Consider the following 20,033-nt stretch of genomic DNA (forward strand, 5'->3'; position numbering starts at 1 on the left):
ATGGGTAACAGAATTATTTGGGAAGATTTGTAAAAATGCAACTTCTAGGTCTCCTCCCCAGACCAACAGATTCGGAATCTGGGATAGGGGTGTATGATAGCTGAAAAATCTTCATTTTAATTATTCCAGCAGATTTTTATGGACACAAGTTTGAGAACCGCCACCAAACTTTGGAGATGCTGTAACATTTACTGCTATTCATTCTTCACCCATTCATTCATTCATTCATTCATTCAATTAAACATCTACTGAGCACTTACTATATTCCAGGCCCTCTGCAGAGTGGGAAGACTTCTGTGTGACAGGCACATTATCCACCCTCGTGAGGCTTTCAGTCTCCTCTTTTCAGACAGGTCAGTGAGGTTTACCAGAAAGGTGCCATGGAGTATAGTCTGCTTGGATCAGATAAATACTGGGCTGATAACTGGCCTGAAACTCTAAAATTTCCATCATTCATCAGAACCTTTACCTGCCTAAACTGCTGTGAGTGCTAAGTGAACTGGCTTAAAGATTGGCCTCCTGACCGCTCTGTGCTTACACACTGAGGCCTGTTTTGGCCTCTTTCCAGCACCAGGATCAATCCCTGAATAACACTGTGGAGCGGCACTAAGCAGCTTCAGCTAAGAGGCAGACCTGGAACACAGTTGACTTCATCCATAGTGACCAAATGGCTGAGCTAAATGCATCCAGGTATGAGGAAAATAACTTTGTCCCTGAAGAGTCTGTTTTCCATTGGAAATGAGGCCTTTTTTTTTTTCTTTAGCTGCAGGACAGAAGCAGCTTATCTTGTAAGATCTCTGGGGAACATAAGCTGGACCCACTTCCACTGAGATGAGCTTACCATATGGAGCTTTATGGTCCAGGCTGGGCAGGCACCACCTTGGGCCAAACCTGTTGCAGCTCCAGGGTAGGGAGCCTCTTCCAGCCTTGCTGAGTGGCAGCAGCCAGTCTGAGCTGCCCTGGGGCAGCGTCACACACTCCTTCATGATAATGCATTGACACTTCATTTGGGTGATGTCCTTAGGCTGAGCTCTGTTCCACACTAGGAAACTTTTTGGATCACTGGAAGTTGCTGCTCCTGTGGATGCCTGGATTTTTTCTATTTTGTTTGGTAAGTGACCTCAAAAGTAGGACATCAATATCTGTTGCAAAAAGAACCATACCCAGCCCGGCCGGGCGTGGCTCAGCGGTTGAGCGTCGGCCTAGGATCCAGGCGATTGGGGTTCGATTCCCGGTCAGGGCACATGCCCGGGTTGTGGGCTCAATCAATGACTCTCTCATCATTGATGTTTCTGTCTCTCTCTCTCTCCTTCTCCTTTCCTCTCTCTGAAATCAATAAAGATATATTTAAAAAAAAAAAAAAAAGAACAATATCCAGTTTCACCTGACCTTTTCTGATGACTCAGGGTCATCACAAGAGTACCTGTGACTGAGCCAAGTTGTTGTCCAGAGATGTCATTAGGGCTCTGTCTCTGTTGTTAGACACTTTTTCACTTTCTCTTTCCCTCTTTCCTTCCCTTCCTCTCTCCCTTTTCTCTTTCTACCAGCTCTTTATCATGGAAAATTTTAAACATAAGCAAAAGCAGGAAGAATAAAAAGTACAATGGGCCTCCACATACTCATCACCCAGGCTAAATAACTATCAACTCATGGCCAAACTCGTTCCATGTATTTTTACCCTTAACACTAGGTTATTTGAAGAAAACCCCAGGTACCATAATTTCATTTGTTAAAAACTGTGTGTGTCCATATACAATTACATAGATAAGAATCCTTTTAGGTTTAAAATATTTTTAGTGACTCAATTTACATATATTCAGATCTTCCGAACTTAAGTGGACTATTCAGTCAGCTTGACCTTTGCATATCAAGGCTCATCATATTTTTATCATTTCTTCCCTTTGTGCCCCTTCTCAGCCAGTTCGCTGCATGGAGAAGCAACCATTGATCTGATTTCTAGTGCTGCTGGTTATTTTTGCCCATTCTAGAATTCATATCAATGGAATCCTATACTGTACCTTTTTGCTCCTGGCTTCTTTCACTCAGTATTATTTTTGAAATTCATCAGTTTTGTTGTTTGTGTCAGTAGTTTGGTCTCTTTTATTTTTGAGTAGTATTTTATTGTATGGATATGTCAGTTGGTTGATCCATTTTTCTGTTGATAGGCATCTGGGCTGTTTCCAGTTTTTGACTAGTATGAATAAAGCTGCTGTAAATATTTGTGTACAAGTTTGTTTTTTTTTTATGTGGACATATACTTTTATTTCTCTTGAGTAAATACCTAGGTATGGAAGTATAGGATCTTGGTATATTTAACTTTTTAAGAAAAAGCCAAGTGGTTTTCCAAAAATCAGTACAGCACTCCCATTACAGCACTCCCACCAGCAATGTATGAGACTTCTGGTTGTTCCATATTCTCTCCAAAATTTAGTAATTTTCATCTTTTTTTAAAAAAATATATTTTTTTAAAAATTGATTTTAGAGAGGCAGGGAGAGGGAGAGAGAGAGAAACATCGATTGGTTGCCTCCTGTATTCACCCTGACTGGGGATCAAACCTGCAACCTGGGTTTGTCCCTGACCAAGAATCAAACCCTTGACCCTTCGGTGCAGGGGACAATGTTCCCACCAACCGAGCCACACCGGTCAGGGCAGTATTTTTCTTTTTAATTTAAGCCATTCTAGTGTATGTAGTGGTATTTCATTATGACTTTAATTTGCATTTCTCTGATGACTAATGATGGTGAACCCTTTTTTTATGTGCTTATTGGACATTTCTATGTCTTTTGTGAAGTGTCTATTCAACTATTTTATCTATTCTTTAAAAAAATTTTTTTTAAGATTTAATTTTTTAATTTTTATTTTTATTGAATTTTTTTAGAGAGAGAGGAAGAGCAAAAGAGAGAGAGAAACATCGATGTGAGAGTGAAACATCAATCGGCGGCCTCCTGCACGCCACTGCTGGGGACTGAGCACGAAACCTGGGCATGAGCCCTGACTGGGAATTGAACCCGAAACCTTTTGGTGCACAGGATGATGCCCAACCATCTAAGCCACACCGGCCAGGACTATTTTATCTATTTTTTAATTGGATTGTTTGTCTTTATCATTGAGGTGTAGGAAGTCTTTATATATTCCAGATACAAGGTATAAGTGTTGTCCTATCTCTCTATCACTATCTATCTATCTATCATCTATCTATCATCTATCTATCTATCTATCTATCTATCTATCTATCTATCTATCTATCTATCTATCTATCATCTATCTATCTATCTATCATCTATCTATCATCTATCTATCTATCTATCTATCTATCTATCTATCTATCTATCTATCTATATCTATCTATCATCTATCTATCATCTATCTATCTACCTATCATCTATCTATCTATCTATCATCTATCTATCTATCTATCTATCTATCTATCTATCTATCTATCTATCTATATCTATCTATCTATCTATCTATCTATCTATCATCTATCATCTATCTATCTATCTATCTATCATCTATCTATCATCTATCTATCTATCTATCTATATCTATCTATCATCATCTATCATCTATCTATCTCTATCTATCTATCTATCTATCTATCTATCTATCTATCTATCTATCTATCATCTATCTATCTATCTATCTATCTATCTATCTATCTATCATCTATCTATCTATCTATCATCTATCTATCTATCATCTATCTATCTATCTATCTATCTATCTATCTATCTATCTATCTATCTATCTATCATCTATCATCTATCTATATCTATCTATCTATCTATCTATCTATCTATCTATCTATCTATCATCTATCTATCTATCTATCTATCTATCTATCTATCTATCTATATCTATCTATATCTATCATCTATCTATCATCTATCTATATCTATCTATCTATCTATCATCTATCTATCTATCTATCTATATCTATCTATCTATCTATCTATCATCTATCTATCATCTATCTATCTATATCTATCTATCTATCATCTATCTATCTATCTATCTATCTATCTATCTATCTATCTATCTATCTATCTATCTATCTATCTATCATCTATCTATCTATCATCTATCTATCTATCTATCTATCATCTATCTATCTATCTATCTATCATCTATCTATCTATCTATCTATCATCATCTATCTATCTATCATCTATCATCTATCTATCTATCTATTATCTATCTATCTATCATCTATCTATATCATCTATCTATCTATCTATCATCTATTGTCATCTGTCCATCCATCCAGATAAAGTTGTTGCACATAGTTCTCCCAGTTTGTTATTTATTTTCTGGATATTGTCTTTTGATGAATAAGTTTTGATGAAGCTTAACTTATTTTTCCTTTTATGGTTTGTGCTTTCTGTGCCTTCACCAATAATCTTTACCTACCCCTGCATTCTCTTATGTTTTCTTTTAATCACTTTGCTGTTTATATATGAGATCAACAACAACAAAAACATAAGCACAATACCATTATCACCCATAAAGAATAAAAAATTATTAATATGATCAAATATCCATTCAGCACAATGTTCAAATATTTTCAGTTTTTTTCTAACTTTTTCTAGTTTGTATATTCAAATAAGAACCCAAATAACATTTATATATTGCAGTTTTTAATATGTCTCTAAGAATCTTTTTTTACACTCTTTTAAAGAAACTGGGTCATTTGTCTTGTAGAGTGCCCCACAGTTTGAATTGTGCAGATTGTATTTTTTATTGATTTTAGAGAGAGAGAGGAAGAGAGAGTGAGAGAAACATCAATTTGTTGCTCCACCCATCCATACATTCATTGGTTGCTTCCTGCATGTGCTCCGACCAGGGATCGAACCCATAACCTTGGCGCATCCAGATGACACACTAACTAACTGAGCCATACAACCAGGGCCAGATTGTATTTTCTTGGTGTCATTTAGTATTTTTCTCATCCTTCATATCTCCTGAAAGCTAGTGGTTAGGTCTAGAGGCATGATCATATTTAGGATCAATTTTTGTTGAGAATACTTCATAATATTTTGTAAAAACATAGCAGGGAAGTACATGGTGTTCGATTGTCTCTCTCTTGTATGTTGCTAGCAGACATTGATAATCATTGTATTATATTAGGGCAATAAAATAATGACATTCTAATACTGTCATTTCTTCTAAATTTATTAGCTGAAAACTTGTATGAAGCATGTTCTCTGAAACAATTATTTGGATACCCTGTGGACTTTATCTTGAATAGTCCCAGCAATGCCAGTGTTTTTAGAGTTATTAATCTGCTTTGTATCACTAGTTTTAAGTTTTCCCCACTGCATTAGGCTGATGTTGTTGCTTATTAACATTTACAACAACAACAATAATAATCATTATATGCTGAGCACTTTGGGGGTAGGTTCTAACCTAAGCACTCAATGTATTTCCCTAATAAGATACTCTAAGGTAGAAATTATTACTCTTAGATCTTCATGGCTTTCACCATAAGATAACAGGTTTATCTAATGATCTCTAATCTACTTTTGTATGGGTTTCATCTAAGACACTGTCTCCACTATGGATATGTGGAAGACTTTCCTCCTCCTCCTCCTCTAACTTTTTAGATTTGACAAGATTAATACCATTAATCTTTCTCTGTGTGAAAAATAAGAACTCAAGATAAACACATATAGTAGGATGTTGACTATTCCCATTAAAGTTGGCTACAGCATGAGTAATCCCAACTCTGGGTGCTTACTGATTCTAGCCAAAAATTTAAACAGATCTTTTGTTCCTTACAAAAGCTCCATTTCCTCCTTGGTAGAATGGGAAAAATAATAGTGGATCGTGACTTGTTGCCAAAGAGGCGTTTCCAACTATAGACCAGTTGGAGACAGCTTGGGACGTGGTGGGGTCTGTAATGGCTTCCAAATAAATACAGAACAGCATCCCAGAGAATACACCCTTCCTGGTGAGAGTCCGATTTTTTCTTCTTCATGGCTTCGTGTCTTTTGAGAGGAAATGATCTAAGTGACTGGATGTTTGAAGGAAATTATTAAGCAGAATACTTAAAATTGGCTTTGACTTGAAAGAAGAAAGTGTTTAAGAGTTGAAAGACAGTTGAGCTCATACCGCACAGTGGTCCTTTTTACAGAGAAGCACACCATACAGATGGCTCATAGGCAGAGAGGTTTGCATTCGATTTCTCAGTTGGAGGAGGGGGATTATTTCTTCCATATCAGGCTGCTTGTGACTCCTGCTTCCGAGCCCTTAATTCTATTCCATAAAAATATCGTCCACATGCCCAGCAGCTTCCATGCCTTTGCACATGTAACTCAGCTGTAAGATAATCTATTTTCCCTCAAAACCTTACTGATAATTATTGTTGGTTTTCTGAAGGTACAGATATGTTCAGTAAAAGTTGACTTGCTTCCACTGTTTTAAGTGGGGAATTCTGTTTTACGTAAAATGATTATACATCCCAAGATAACCTCAATTTATGCTTGTTGCTCGTTGTAATTATTAATGGTAAAATTAATAATTATTAATAATTCACTTTCAAAAGTGCTCTACTTTGGATGATAAATCATGTGGTCACCCTATTTATACTTAAAACAAAAGTTACACATTCCCTTTCTTGGACCCAGGGCATGAAATGGTGTAAGTGTGCTCAAGGGGAGAATGAAGATAAGTCAGCAGGTTGAGCAAAAGGCCTCCTGGCTCCTCCTGGATAAATTCATGACTGTCCCCCTCTGATATGGTCAATGAGACGGAGAATGCCACCTTATTATTTTCCAGACTTGTTACTTTTGATAACTAAGAAACATTGTTTTTCATCTGCCGTCACTCTAAGTCAATGGTGATGCAGCTACTTACAAGCTATTTTAACAAGAATATAGCAACCACCATGTCTCACGTTAGCCAATCCACATGGGTCTGCATTGCGGTCCTGCAGAAGGAGGCCAGATGTTCATGGCTGGGTATAATACTCTGGAGCTTTTGTCTGACAACTGAAAACAATATTAAGAGTGTGTTATGACTGAGGATGCTGTTCCCCTTAGATAGGTATCTCAGTACTCTGGGTATGATAGTAGACCAGCATAGTCCAGACCAGCCCAGTGGCAAGGAAAATTCAGCTTGATTTGAAACACAAACAAAAACAATCTAAGATCTACTCATAAGAGTCCTATATAGTATTAGCTTGAATCAGAAGTAACAAAACATAGCTAAAATAACCAAGCATTTTGCCGAATAGTGACTCTGGAACTCAAATACGGAGAAGCAGATAAAGAGTTGAGTTCACAAGTAAGTTCATCTTAGCTACCCCTGTCAGATATTCATAATTATTCATGAACTACTCTGCTCATCATTCATATGTTTTTCTCACATGTAAGAATAAAGATAAATGGTCTGAGAACATTTTTAAAACTAAAATGTGTAAATATTAAGTATTATTATTGAGAATCAACTGTATTTGTATTGTGGGAACAAAAAACCAGTAATACACAATTCTTATTTTCAAAAAACTTATAATCTAGTAATGCAAAACACAGCAACCCACTAGAACTAAAGCAACAAAATAAATAATGGTACTATTAATATTTAATATAATTTATATCTACTACATTATACATAATTTATAACAAATACAATTTCATACAATTATGTGATCTTTATATAAATAAAGATCTCTATAGAATTATATTTAACATTAATTTTTATATAAAATAAATACCCTTGAGTTCATAATGATAAGTATAAATGATTGGAATAAATATGTGAAGAGGGGAACAAGTCTTCCTTATGGAAAAATTCTTTTAAAAAAATTTTTATCTTTCAATTACGATTGACATACAACATATTATTTTCAGGTGTACAGCTTAGTGATTAAACATTTACAAAAAGTTCTAATGAACAAATCCAGAAGGAATGAAGGAAATAAAGATCACCATTAGAATATCATAGTAATAATTGCTGCAAGGAGATCCACTGATGAATGGTAAGCTAGATGGTAAAAGTTTAAGAAGAAACAGAATATTTACATAAGCTCAACGTATCTCTCGCCAGATATTTTCTAACTATAAGAAGGGAAATAATGGGATTATAGTGAGGGTTCCTGGCAGATACCACCTTAGCCAAGTGATCGAGGTTGACGCCACTAATAATAAGACATATTGACATCAGTTACTTGTGGACATGCTGCTCTGAGAAGGGTGCCTCCCATCTGTGGTATTCTTGCTGAAAATGAATACTAATGTTAACCTAAAAGTGCCAAGGTCATAAAAGACAAGGAAACACAGAGGAACTGTCCCAGATTGGAGAATACTAAGGAAACATGATGATTAAACACATGAGGGATCCTGGATTGGATCTTAACAGAACGAGAGGACGTTGGTGGAAAAACTGGTGAAATCCAAATAAAGCCTGTAGTTTAGGTGTCATACCACTGTTAATTTCATGGTTTTGATTATTGTACAATGGTTATATAAGTAGTTGGCATTAGGTAAAATTGTATGAAGCATTTTCAAAAACTTTATATTACTTTAACAACTCTTCTGTATGCCTAAATTATCTCAAGATTAAAAAAATTATCTAAGAGTAAAAAATAAGTTCCACAAAATGTTTGTAAGTGAAGTTGATTCATAGTTCACCCCCACTGGACTGGCGGATGGAATTAACTACCCCCCAGGGTGTGAGTTGTAGACCTGGAATGGTGAACCGGGAGTCAGGAGTGCCTTCTTGGGCAGGGGAGCATTTAGCTGGGCCTCAAAGGCCAGGGGAATTTTGCTATGCCGGCTTGGGCAGAGTAGGTGAGGTTTTAAGGTGTACTGACTTGTAGAGATCTGGACCAAAGTGCAAAGGCAGGAAAGGGCAGGAAAAGAGTGTGTGGTCAGGTCTGGCTAGAGGTCAACAGCCTTGAAGAGGGATGCTGGAGCCCAGGTTCCTCATTGCAGCAGAAGTGTGGGAGCTGGAAACCAGGCCAGTCATTGAGAACACTCTTTGAGCACCCACTTGGGATTTCACTCACTGAAGCAGCCAGGGACACAGAGTTTGAACCTGTTCCCATTGCTTTGAAAGCAGCTAAGGGTGTGTGGGAACAAATGGTGTCTTTTTTAAGGCCTTTGTGGAAGCTGAGGCCTCAGTAAGGGAATGACAAGGAGACCACTAAGTGCATAGAGGCAGGCTAGGATTCCCAACCCACAAGGGCATTTATTCTGTGAATACAGATCACTTGGGAAGCAGGTATGGCCTCCTTGGCTACTGTGTGCTCTGTGCTCTCTTGTGGTACAAGGATTCCTCTTGTGACATGGAATCTTACCTGCTCAGAGAGAAATTAATCTTCTTGTCAGACTCTTTCACTTTCTGGGAACTAGCTCCTTGGCCCACTGGGGCCAGGGGTGGTCAGGGAAACTTCTTTGGGTACATTGAACGTCTGGAGTATCCCACAAAATGTGGGATACTGTCTGTAAAGCAGGCTGGGATTCGGGCATGAATGTTCCTCTGAAGAATCCTGTGTTCTTATGTCATGGCTGGACAGACCTCACCGGGCCTGTTGGCTCTCCCTTTTCCTTTACTACCAAGTGGTGTCAGGAGATTTGGGGAACTTCTGACTCATCTTAGCAAGTGACTCTGGTCATTCTGCTGAGAAGCCCTGTCCTAAGGGAAGAGGCAAAGGTAGTCTAGTAGGTGCTGGCAGGCCCTGGGATGACAAGCTCAAATAGGACTTTATGGCTGAGTGTGACAGAAATCATAACACATGATCCTGGGGTGCAGGGCAGTGCTGGCTGGGAGGGTATTTGGCCCGGCTTGTGTGTGAACAGTCGGACAACCACTATAAAGCTAAGCAGCTGTGAGGTTTATCAGGTAACACAGGACTTTTGGACTTAGGTTAACCCTGGGGTCTGGAGACTAGAACTTCAGCTTTAAAGAATTCAAGCAATAAGACAGCGCTTACTTAGATAAGTAAACACTTAAAGCTGTCTGCATATTCAGTTCTCGAGACTCTGCTGAGAGCAGTCCTTCCGTTAATTAATTTTCTGAAGAAATGGACTTTAGAGGTACTGCCATATTCTTCTTTCTGGGAGTTAACCTCTAGATGCCAGATAAATATCCCCTTGATCTTCTGTAGCCTAATGTTTTCACTTGGGCCCATTGTGTACAATAAAGCTAAACCCTTCACGACGAGTCCGCAGCAAAGCTAGGAAGGGGGATTAGCACAGCCTTTGCTCTCCTGCCTCTTTGTAACTGTGAGAGGAATTCATGAAATCCTGGGCATTCGTAGAGACCTAAGAAATTGTGTCCCGACACAAATGCAGTCTCGGCCTCTCTGTGTTCGGGGTGGGGAGCTGTGAGGCAGTTGGAAGGAGTGGTTGGAGGGCTGGGATCTGTTCTCAGACTCAGCGTTAAATCCTGGCTCCTCCTCATAACAGTTATGTAACCTTGGGCAAGTGCCCTCACTGAGCTGAGCCTTTCTTCCCTCCCTGACAAAATGAGATCAACACCTCCTTTTCCGGATGGTTGTGAGGCCTAACCAACACAGTGACTGTAAGCCCCCTGCACATGCTGGGCCCCGAGTGCAGCCTCAGGCCGTGCTAGCTTCTCCCACTACTACTATGGGGCTTTCTTTTCACCTTAGTAACGAGGAAGATATGACCATCTTCATTTTCAAGGGAGGAGGTCGAGGTGAAGCAGCTTGGCCAAGAATGCAGAGGCGAGGTCTGTCTGACTCTCCATCCAGGCTCTTTGCATTGCGCCAGGCCCACTCTGGAGGCCCTCGGATGGGGTGCCTGTGTGGGCTCCCAAGAGACTTCTGCAGACTTTTGAAGCTCTTTTAAACGTCTTCACCACTGCAGAAGCCTCGCTGGAAAAATCTGTTCATCAGACATGTGCCCTGCCAGGTCATCCAGCAGCCCAAGTGCTTTATTTAAATTTTTTTTTGCCAGTGAAACAAGCTACAAGTTACATCTTCAGTTCAATTTCCCACAAGCCTTGGTGTTAGGAACAATCATTACAGCTATTTTTGGTTAAAATGTCTTATGTTCCAAGCAGGGTGCTAAAAGCATCACTTGCATTATCTCATTTAACCCCTACATCAACCCTGAGAGGAAGGTGTTTTTACTGCTATTTCCCTGACAAGGAGTCTAGGGTTAGAAAAGGTAAGAATTTATTACAGCTTGTTGAACAGACCCCATCTGTCCGCTGGTCACATTCTTTACCACCACATTGTGTTGCCTAATTCAGACAAATACAGAGGAAACATTAATGTTTTTTTAAAATGAGTGTCTAGGGCAAGTGACTGATAGGCATGTTCAGATATGGAAAAACACATTTCACCTGAGCCAGGTGTAACCCAACACAGGCCATGCCTTATGCAGCTCCTGAGAGGTGAAGATGATTTAATGCACTAACATTTACAGATGTAACGGCATCCCCCAAACTCTTCTGGAACTGATGACTCTAAGACAAATAACCCAGGATTCAAGAAAAAAAAGGGGATTGGAATGGAACAAATTGTAAAAACCAATGAGCAACCATTACGCAGAGCTCTGGTGAGACTGTTAGACTTTGCAGGGCTATTTTACCAAATTCTGTGGCAACAGCACACTTCCACTGGGAATCTTCTTGCTGTAACACTACTCATGAATGTGTAAGTTCTGACTTTCATTAAACAACGTAAAGTATTTTACTTTAAAAGGAAGCCATTTAATGGGTCTGGCGATCTTACTTCACCATCTTGATTCTAGTAAATGATATGACATGTGTGTGAGGCACTGGAACGTTCGTAAACCACGAGTGAAACATTCTCAAATCATTGCTCAGTAGTTCAACTCCCATTTGTGCGGTAAAGCCCATGTATTGGTGATTGGTTGCCGGTTTTGTCGCAGCATCCCTGGGGGGGGGAAGCAGTGGTTTCACACTTTATATAGTTTGAAGAAGCGGGACCTGAGTTATAGTGTTGTTATTTATATGCCATCTATTACCACAAGGCATTTGCATTGGTATCAAAGTGAGAACCATTTGGTATTCTAAGGTTGAATTTGAATATGAAAAGCAGGATAAATGCTTAATATTTTTTTGCTTTAGTTACCATTTTTTCAAAATAATGAGTTAATTCCCCAGCATCCTGCAAAGGCAACCATTGAGTTTTGTTCTGTTTTTTTTGTTTTTTGTTTTTTTAGTGTCATTATAAAAGTCAGAGATTTAAACATACTGGAAGGGTTTCAATTGATCGTGGTTATTATCCTCCTTCATTATTAACTGTTTCATTTTGGCTGATTGGAATCTAATCAACTGGCACCTCCATTTTTTGGACATAATTCCCAGTAGTTATTGGTAGCTTCTTTTCTTTGTGGTTTGACAAAAATTTCTAGGTTTATCTGGTACATTTTGTGCCACAGATCTGGAATCAATCATTTCTTCACGGAGTACTTGTTCCTTCAGTGGAAAACTGTATTCAGAAGCCATAGTCAAGATTCTGGGAGACTCACTAGTACTGGATAGGTCATTTATCCCTACAATTTTTAGTGGACAAAACTACAAAAAATAAGATAAAATACATCATTAATTTATTCTGTTACTTCCTAGTCAAACTCAGGACCATAGGTTTTTTATTTAACCTAATTGCCTGTACATTTGTATCTCCTTCCTCCACACTGAAAATTCTCATTTTCAACTACACCAATATAACCTCATATTTGCTTTATCAACATAGCAGTTTTAGAACAACTATACCAGCACTATAACAAATAATATGCTTACTGAAAACAATTTAAGCTTTTTAAAAGTTTCCTTTCCTTTTCAGGGTTATTCTAACTAAGGGATGATATTTTGTTAATATTCACTGAGTTTTAAAGCCACTTGGAAATAATCTCTCTGTGTGGTTATTCCATTACATAAATTTATGTGCTTTACTTTACTTTCAATTTTTAGAAAGTACTTTTTTCTTTGTTTAACAGCTTTATTGAGGTTTAATTTACACATCATAAATTCACCCATTTTAAGTGTGCAATTAAATACTTTTTAGTAAAGTTATAGAATTGTACAACCAACATCAGTTTCCAATTTTGAATATTTCTATCACCCCCAAAAGATTCTTTGTCCCAGTTTACAGTCAATGCTCAGGCCCAGACAAACACTATTTTGCTTTCTGGTTTTATAAATTTCTTTTATGTGGATATTTCAAATAAATGGAATCATTACATAGTCTTTTGCATCTGGCTCTTTTCACTTAGCATAGTGTTTTTAATGTACATCCATGTTGTAGACCTCATCAGTAGTTTGTTCCTTTTTATTGCTGAAGAGTATTCCATTGTGTAGATATGACACATTTTGTGTATCCATGTGCCAGCTGAGAGATATTTGGATTGTTTTCAGCTTTTGCCCATTATGAATAATGCTGCTATGAACATTCTCATACAAGTCTTTATATGAACCTGTGTTTTAATTTCTCTTGAGCAGATACCTAGATGTGGAATTGCTAGGTTATATGGTAAGTTTATATAGAACTTTTAAGAAACCATTTTAAGAACCTCTCAAACTGTTTTCCAAAATGGTTAAACCATTTCACACTCCCACCAGCAATGTATGCGGAGTTCTGTTTTTCCACATCTGTGCCAACATTTGCTTTGCCTTGTTCCAAATCTGTCTTTTTGATTATAGCCATTTTATTGGGTGTAAGTACTTTCTCATTTTAGCTTTAACTTGCATTTCTTTAATAGTGATCATCTTTTCAAGTACTTATTGGCCATTTGCATATTCTCTTTGGTGAAATGTCTATTTAAATATTTTGCCTAATTTTAGAAATTGGGCTTTCATCTTATTGTGTTTCCTAAATTCTTTATATAGTCTGGATAAAAATCCTTTGTTGGATATATGATTTGCAAATATTTTCTTCCAGAGTAGGGCTTGCCTTTTCATTTTTAAATGGTGTCTTTTGAAATACAAAAGGTTTAAAATTTGATAAAGTCGAATTTAATAATTCTTTTAAGGATCATACTTTAAGTGTGATTTCTAAATCTTTGCTCACCCCAGAGAAATGTAGATTTCTTCTTATGTTTCCTTCCAGAAGTTTTAGTTCTTATATTTAGGTCTTAGATCCATTTTTGAGTTAATTTTTATATGAGGTGGGGTCTAAATTAATCTTTTTATGTCCTAGCACCATTTATTGAAAAGTCTCTCTTTCCCCATTGAATTGCCTTGGTGTTTTTATTGAAAATCAATTGACAATAAACATAAAAATTTATTTCTTGACTCTTAATTCTCCTTCATTCATCTATATGCCTGTCTTTTACACTATACTTCAATGTTTGCACTAGTGCCACATTTGGCTATTATAACTTTATAGTAACTATTGAAATCAGGAGATATAAGTCTTCAATTTCCTTATTCTTTTTCAAAATTGTTTTGGCTACTCTAGGTCCTTTGCATTTCCATATAAAATTTAGAATCAGTTTATTGATTTCTGCAAAAACATCTGTTGTGATTTTGGTAGGGTTTGCGTTATATCTAAGATGAATAGCATTTTTTTCAAGTAAACGTAAAACATTCTACAGGATAGATCATATGTTAGGCAACAAAACAAATCTTAATAAATTCATATCAAGCATCTTTTCTGACCACAATGATGTTAAACTTGAAATCAGTTATAATGTGGAGATTAAATAGCATGCTTCTGATCAACCAATGGGGTCAAAGAATAATAAAAAGAGAAATAAAAAATATTTTGAGATAAATGAAAACAGAAACACAACATACCAAAACTTATGGGATGCAGCAAAAGCAATTCTAAGAGGGTAGTTTATAGTGATAAATGCCTACATTAAGATAAAAGAAAGAGCTCAAATAAACAACCCACCTTTGTACCTCAAGGAACTAAAAGAGAAGAACAAACTAAGCCCAAACAAAGCCAGCAAACTAAACTAGCTTAGAAAGAAGGAAATAACAAAGATCAGAGAAAAACTAAATGAAATAGAAAATAAGATAATAGAAAAAAATCAATGCAACTAAGAACTGGTATTTTGAAAAGATAAAATAGACAAACCTTTAGCTGGACTTGACAAGAAAAATATTCAAATAAATAAAATTAGAAATGTAAAAGGAGACATTACAATTGATACCACAATAAATACAAGGGACTGTTAACAGACTACTATAAATACAATACAACCAACAAATTGGACAACCTAAAAGGAATGGATAAGTTCCTAGAAACCTACAACCAACAAAGACTGAGTCATGAAAAAGGAAAAGAAAATTTGAACAGCCTAATTACTAGTAAGGAGATTGATTCTATAATTAAAAACCTTCCAACCCCAAAAAGTCCAGAACCAGATGGCTTCACTGGGGAATTCTACCAAACATTCAAAGAAGAATGTTCGAAGATGAAATGAGATATCATTTCATCTCAAACACTTCTAAAAATAAAATAGAAGGGCTCTGCCAGCATGGCTCAGTGGTTGAGCATGGACCCATGAACTTAGAGATCAGGGTTCGATTCCTGGCCAGGGCACATGCCCGGGTTGCAGGCTCAATCACCAGTAGGGGGCATGCAGGAGGCAACCGATCAATGATTCTCTCTCATCACTGATGTTTCTATCCCTCTCCCTCTCCCTTCCTCTCTTTGAAATCAATAAAAACATAAAAAAAAAAAAAAATAGAAGGGACATTTGCAAACTCATTTTCTGAAACTAGTATTACCCTGATACTATAGACAAAGACATCACAAGAAAAAAATATTACAGGCCAGTATCCCTGATGAGCATGGGAGCAAACTCCTCAACAAAATGTTAGCAAACTGAATTCAACAATACATTAAAAGGATTGTACACCATGATCAAATGGGATTTATTCCAGGGGTGCAAGGATGGTTCAATCTCACAAATCAATAAATGTGATACACATTTTTGCCACTTCTAGTCAACATAGTACTAAAAGTTTTAGCAAGAAAAATTAGGCAAGAAAAAAGGCATTAAAATTGGAAAGAAGAAGTGAAATGGTCTCTATTTGCAGATAACATGATATTATATGTCAAGAAAGCCTTAAATATTCCACCAAAAAACCTGTTAGAACTAACAAAATAATTCAGTAAAGTTGCAGGACATAAAATCAGTATACAAAAATTAGTTGCATTTCTATACAACAACAATGAATATCAGAAAGAGAAATTAAGAAAACAATCCCATTTGCAATAGCATCAAAAAAATTAACATACTTTGGAATAATTTTAATGAAGGAGGTAAAAGTTCTGTATATTGAAAACTATAAGATGTTAATGAAAGAAATTAAAGAAGAGAAATAAATAGATCTTCTGTATTCATAGGTAGGAAGAATTAGTTGCTAAAATGGCCATACTACCAAAAGTGTCTACAGATTCAATACAATTCCTATCAAAATACCAATGACATTTTTTCACAGAAATAGAAAAAACAATGCAAAATTTTTATGGAACTACAAAAATTAGCCAAAGCAATCATGAGAAAGAGGAACAAAGCTGGAGGTACCACAATTCCTGATTTCAAGCAACATTATAAAGCTGTAATAATCTAAACAGTATGGTATCAGCATAAAAAGAGACACACAGATCAATGGAATGGAATAAAGAACCCATAATCAATTAATTTACAACAAAGAAACCAAAAAAAGACAATGGGGAAGGGATAATCTCTTCAATAAGTGGAGCTGGGAAAACCGGATAGCTACAATAGAATGAAAATAGGCCCTCGGACTGAAGGGTCGGAGGTTGAGTTTCAGCCAAGGGCACGTACCTCAGTTGCAGGCTGGATCCCTGGCCCTGGCTGTGTGTGGAAGGCAACCAATTAATGTGTTTCTCTCATGTCGGTGTTTCTCTCTCTCTCTCTCTCTCTGAAAAAGCAATGGAAAAAATATCCTTGGGTGAGGATTAAAAAAAAAGAGAGAAAAAAAAGAAAAAGAAACTGGACCTCCATTACATCAGACACACAGTCAACTCAAAATGGATCAAAGACTTGCATGTAAGACCTGACACCATAAAACTCCTAGAAGGAAACAGAAATGCCCTGGCCAGTGTAGCTCAGTTGTTGGGTGTCATCCCATGCACTAAAGTGTTGCAGGTTCAATTTCTGGTCAGAGCATGTGCCTAGGTTAGGGTTTTGATCCCCAGGGGAATGCAGGAGCCAGCCAATTGATGTTTCGCTCTCACATAGATGTTTCTCTCTCTCCCTCTCCCTTCCTCTCTCTCTAAAAATCAATAAAAAAATCTTTTAAAAAAATAGAGAAGGTAAGCTTCTTGACATTGACCTTGGTAATTTTTTTTTGGCTTTGACACCAAATGCAAAGGCAACAAAAGCAAAATTAAACAAGTGGGACTACATCAATAAAAAACTGCACAAAATGAAAAGGCAACCTATGGAATAATAGAAAATATTTGCAAATCACATATCCTATAAGGTATTAATATCCAAGATATACAAAAAATTTATACAACTCAATAGCAAAATAAATGAGTAAACAAATATATAATCCAATTAAAAATGGGCAGAGGACCAAAATAGACACTTTTCCAAAGAAGACATACAAATGGCCAATAGATACATGAAAAGGTGTTTAACATTACTAGTCATCTGGGAAATGTAAATGAAAACAGCAGTGAGTTATCATTTCACATCTATTAGAATGTCTATATCAAGTTGAGAGATAAATGTTGACAAGAATGTGGAGGAAAGGGAACCCTTGTGCACTGTTGGTGGGAATGTAAACTGGTACAACCACTATGGAAAACACTATGGAAGTTCCTCAAAAAATTAAAAATAGAACTACCATATGATTTAGCAATCACACTCTGTGTATATTCCAAAGGAAATGAAATCGTTATCTCCAAGAGATATCTTCACTAAAGCATTGTTCACAACAGCCAATGTATGGAAACAGTTTAAGTGTCTGTTGATGGATAAAGAAATGTGATGTTATATATAGATATATAGATATTTCTATATATACAATGAATGTTATTCATCCTCAAAAAAGAAGAAATCTTGACGTGACAATATGGATGAAATTGGAGGGCATTATGCTCAATGAAATAAGCTAGACAAAGAAAGACAAATACTGCATGATATCATTTATATGTAAAATTTAAAAAAAAATAAATGAAGTTGAACTCATAGAAATAGAGTAGAAAAGTGGTTTCCAGGGTCTGGGGGTAAATAAGGAGAGGTGAAGTAAGGAGAGGCTGGTAAAGGGTACACACTTTCAGTTATAATATGAATAAGGTCTGTGAATCTAATGTATAACATGGTACCTATAGTTGGTAGCACTCTATTGCATCATTGAAATATGCTAAAAGAGTAGAACTTAAATGTTCTACTCAAAGTAAAAAATATGTGAGGTGATGAATGTGTTAATTAACTCAATGGGGAGAGACCTTTTCAGAATGTATACGTATATCAAGTCATCACATTGTACATGTTAAATATCTTAGAGTTTTAACCAACTGGGCACTGGGTGTGCTTGTTTCCTCTGGTGTGTCATTACTTCCTTCAGCCAATCAAGGAAATATATTGTGTATACTAACCATTGTATATAAATATACCAATAAATGATTCTATATGTGTCAATCCGTTACCACCCAGATTATTCCAGCCTCCTCCCCTTGCTTGCCTGTAACCTCCCATTATAACAGTGAAAAACCTGGCTTCCACCATCCACCATTCATTTACTTAATTGTTCAGTTTCAGTATACATGTGTAGCAGTATCAGAATTATTAACCTGTACCTTTATCAAGTAGATTATGGTGCTTATATATAATTTATTTTGCCTTTAATTTTACAGATTCCACTTATTTGCAATGTTACTTGGATAGTAAATTTCTCCCACACCTCATTCAGTGAGGTCATTGCATACATTTATGGTAGATAGTTTTATCACATCTTGAATTTATACTGGTGTTCTCCAGTCTCCTAAATTATGTTTTTTAAGTTTGCCTGCATTAAGGCTTACCTTTGCTATTAAGTTCAATGGGTTTTGATAAATGCAAAGTTATATATCCACAATTACTGTATCATACAGTATAGTTCACCACCCTAAAAAAAATTCCCCTATGCATCACCTATTAATTTTTCTTCTCTTACTCTGCACTCCAAGCAACAATTGATCTTTTATTATTGCTATCATCTTGCCATTTTCAGACTAGCTTCTTTTACATAGCAATATGAATTTAAGATTCATCCATGTCTTTTTGTGGTTTGATAGTTCATTTCTTTTTATGACTGACTAATATTTCATTGACTAATACTTCATTGTATGGATATACAAAAGTTTGTACATTCACCCATTGAAAGACATTCTGGCTGCTTCCAGTTTTTCATGATTATGAACAAAACTGGTATAAATATTCATATGCACATTTTTGTGTGGATATGTTTTCTCGTCAGTTTGGTAAATATCTAAGGATGTGAATTCTGGATTGCTTGGTAAGACTATGTTTTTGTAAGAAAGCGCCAAACTGTTTTTCAAAAAGGCTGTACCATTTGCATTTCTAACAGCAGTGAATGAGAGTTACTGTTGTTCTATATCCTTATCAGCAATCACTTTAGATTTTAAAAGAAATGTTAACCATTCTGATAAGTGTGTAGTGGTATCTTGTTTTAACTTGTAATTCTCTAATGACAAATATTGTTAAACATATTTTCATTTCCTTATTTGCCATCTATATACCTACTTGGTTGAGGTGTCTGTTCAAATGTTCTGTTCATTTTTTTCAAAAATTTCTTTTTTATTGAATTTATTGGGGTTACATTGGCTAATAAAGTTATATAGGTTTCAGCTGTACAATTTTATAACACATCATCTGTACACTGTATGGTGTGTTCACCACCCCAAGTCAAGTCCCCATCCATCACCACTTATCCCCCTTATATACCCTCTCCTACCTCCTCCCACCCCCTTTCCCTCTTGTTACCACCATTTGGTTGACATATAAGCCCTTTATCAAATATGTTTTGCAAATATTTTCTCCCAGTCTGTAATTTTTCTTCAGATATTCTTAATAGCGTGTTTCACTGAAGTTTTAAACTTTAA

Source organism: Miniopterus schreibersii, assembly GCF_964146895.1.
Source record: "Miniopterus schreibersii genome assembly, chromosome: 2".
In the NCBI taxonomy this organism is placed as follows: domain Eukaryota; kingdom Metazoa; phylum Chordata; class Mammalia; order Chiroptera; family Miniopteridae; genus Miniopterus; species Miniopterus schreibersii.